At 37.3% G+C, this 2,909-nt stretch overlaps 1 long non-coding RNA gene across 1 annotated transcript; it reads right to left on the bottom strand.

Moving 5' to 3' along the window:
* Positions 1 to 1,130: 1,130 nt before the first annotated feature.
* LOC130461231 (uncharacterized) lies at positions 1,131 to 2,691 on the bottom strand. Its single transcript, XR_008921644.1, has 2 exons — positions 1,792 to 2,691; positions 1,131 to 1,392 (listed from the first exon to the last, which is right to left on the bottom strand). It is a non-coding gene; the product is annotated as an uncharacterized lncRNA (long non-coding RNA).
* Between the last annotated feature and the right edge of the window lie 218 nt (positions 2,692 to 2,909).

Genomic DNA, 2,909 nt, shown 5'->3' on the forward strand with positions numbered 1-2,909 from the left:
TTTATTTATAAGCAATTCCTATTATACGACGTATGATATATATCTTATTACTATATTAATTTCATATAGATATGGATACAAGTTGGATCGATCTACCTATTGGCCACCCTAAGTATGTCGAGGGTTGTATGCAATTCATTGAGTTTGCTAAAGAAGATCTAGTCCATGGAATAATTAGATGCCCTTGTAAGAATTGTAAGGTGGAGAAATGGTTCCCAGTAAATGTAGTAGAGGGACATATTTTGTTTAAGGGGTTTATAAGTCGTATATTTATTTGGACTTCCTCCTTCCTCGTAATACCTCCCACATTTATTTCTCTCTCAGGTTTTCTTTCAAAATGAATCGGACTCCTGCCATGGTGGCTCAATACGATGAATTGAGATCTTTGAGATTTGAAGCTGATAGACAGATTGATACCTTTCTTAATAACGCGAATGATCTTATTACTTCCCTTCAGACACAGTTATTGACTCTATGCTTCGGCAACACAGTGATAAGCCTGATAACTCAGCATTCAGTAATATGTGGCAATCGCAAGCTTCTAATTGAGTTGGTACTGGTTAATTGTATGTTCTTCCTGATGAGTGCTTATCTGGCCTTCCTAAAGATTGGTAATCTTCAAATTTCTATGCGAAGTTGGAAAAGAAAGAACACATATCTTCGTAAATGGATGAGGTACTTGGAATACGCTGATAAGTACGAGTGCAACACTTTTAGCCGTGAAACGGATATCGACATGATTAAGAAGGTGCTCTATAAGGCGTTGATAAGTAGTCTTATGTTTGGTCTCTGCTACGGGGCGCGCCGTGCTGTTTATTTGCTCATACAGTTTGTTTTGCCATGACCCTGCAACTGGACCGGCGTCATCACCATCACCTGCACCTTGGTCTGGTAAGCTTACTTTAAACTGAATGCAAATAGCTGTTAGGTTGAAGAACTCATCACGGTATCACTAATAAATAACTAATAAAGTCAAATTTTAAAAAAAAGTTTAATAATGTGAGTACATTACCCTTATTCATTGTCGCTCCTTTTTTAAAATTTGACTTTATTAGTTATTTATTTTTAAAATGGGGGATAATGCTTTTATTAAACTTTTTTTTAAAATGGGGGATAATGTTGATTGTTGATTTGTTAATAATGTCGTTGTCTCTGCTCAAATTTCCACTTTGATTAATATTGTTTTATTGTTCACATTTTGATATTCTGATATCATTTTCAGTCTGACGGCCTGAAGACGATGATGACACTTCAGTCTAATACCTTGTTGGCGTGACGAAGCTTAGCATAGGCATTGACAATATCCATTGGTACCTTGACATTCTCAATTGGCAAGAACTCACCTTGGACCTGTGTAGCATTTGCTAGTTCCTCTGGAATAGAATCACCAGCCTGTAAAGTAACAATCAAGTTAGACAAATTAAATGCTGATTTACCTAACAGTGTAAAATGATTTTCGTGGAAAACAATTTACAAGAACAATTCTAAAATTAGGTTTCCGTAAATAGAAGTAAAATGAAAGGGGAAGGAAAGTAAGCAGGTAGTGAAGGGAGTGTACAAGTGAGATAAGGAAAAGGAAGTAAAAAAGTGTTCCCTTCAGTTCTGAAGGGAAAATGGTTTTACATCATTAGGAGAGCAATTTTACTCCTAAGGAAAATGATTTTACACTTCTTTGCCAACTATACAATGTAAAATTGAAAAGAGAGGAAAAATGTTTTTCTAAAAACAGTTTTACGTCCTACCAACCGGGGAATTGATGGAATAAAGATAGGTAGAAAAATCCAAATTTACCTTGAACTTCCTGGCGTGCCTTGGGAAGACAACAAGTTTAGCCTTGTAGGTCTTACGCCTCTGCACATTAGTTTGCAGACCTGGCTGAGATCAATGAGTTCCAACACGTGGGACCATCCAACAGCGAGGATAAAACCGTAGTAAAGAGTTAGAGTTGGGGGCAAAATCGTAATAGCACTATTGGATGAATAGTATAAATCAACTCCTCACTTTTAAAGGTTGTAAGATAATGAAATTTGTCTAAAAATTAACGGACTTTTTGAACAAAAATATGAGACAATGTTCTTAATATCGGAGGGAGTAGTATGAGAAAACTTCCGCTCGTATTCTTTGAAGCTAAAGGACCGGGCCGCACGTTATGTTGCATCCACTGGTCGTACCTTCCCTTTACAAAAAAATGTGTTGGGTAGCTAAAGAGATTAAAGCCTATACAGAGGCATAGGTGATAAGCAACAGGGAGTATGGTAGGCGCCGTGGCAGATATATGGACAAGACCCATCAAGCAAGTACTTTGCATTTACTCCCCATTCTAGATGTTAATCCAACACACACCATTCAAACTCAGAATTTGAAAATGGGTCAGTCATCGGCTCCGATCACCGTGGTTGGAACTGAAGTAACTTGGACTCTTGGTGTATTATGAAATATTATTTCTAAAGTTGCATTAAGTTTACAAAGTCGTCTTGAAGAAGAGGGTATTGGAGTTGATTAGAGTCATTAGGAAATACGAATTATTAGTCGAATCCTTATTTTGGGACGTCTATAGTCAGTAGTCTTGAATGTTGAATCCATTCAAGCCTTATGCAGGCTGACCACTAGCGTCATAGTCCCGTTGGATCACTAGTGAAATTGGCTAAGTAAGGAAACTTGTAAGAAAGAGTGTTTGGAAAGGTTTTTGTATTGCTTGAGAATGATAAGAATGTGTTGGTTGGCTGTACAAATGAACGGGGAAACCTATATATAAGCACCCAATTCCCCAGAGCCTTCTACTCGAGAACATTCTCACCACTTTTTACATACAAGAGCCTACAACATTATAGATTGTTCCCACCTCCAAGGGAACTTCCTATACAAGGAGGTATCTAGAAATATTTGTAAAGAAAAGTTCTAGACTCACC

The sequence above is a fragment of the Spinacia oleracea genome, chromosome 5 (assembly GCF_020520425.1).
Source record: "Spinacia oleracea cultivar Varoflay chromosome 5, BTI_SOV_V1, whole genome shotgun sequence".
Taxonomy (NCBI): Eukaryota; Viridiplantae; Streptophyta; class Magnoliopsida; order Caryophyllales; family Amaranthaceae; genus Spinacia; species Spinacia oleracea.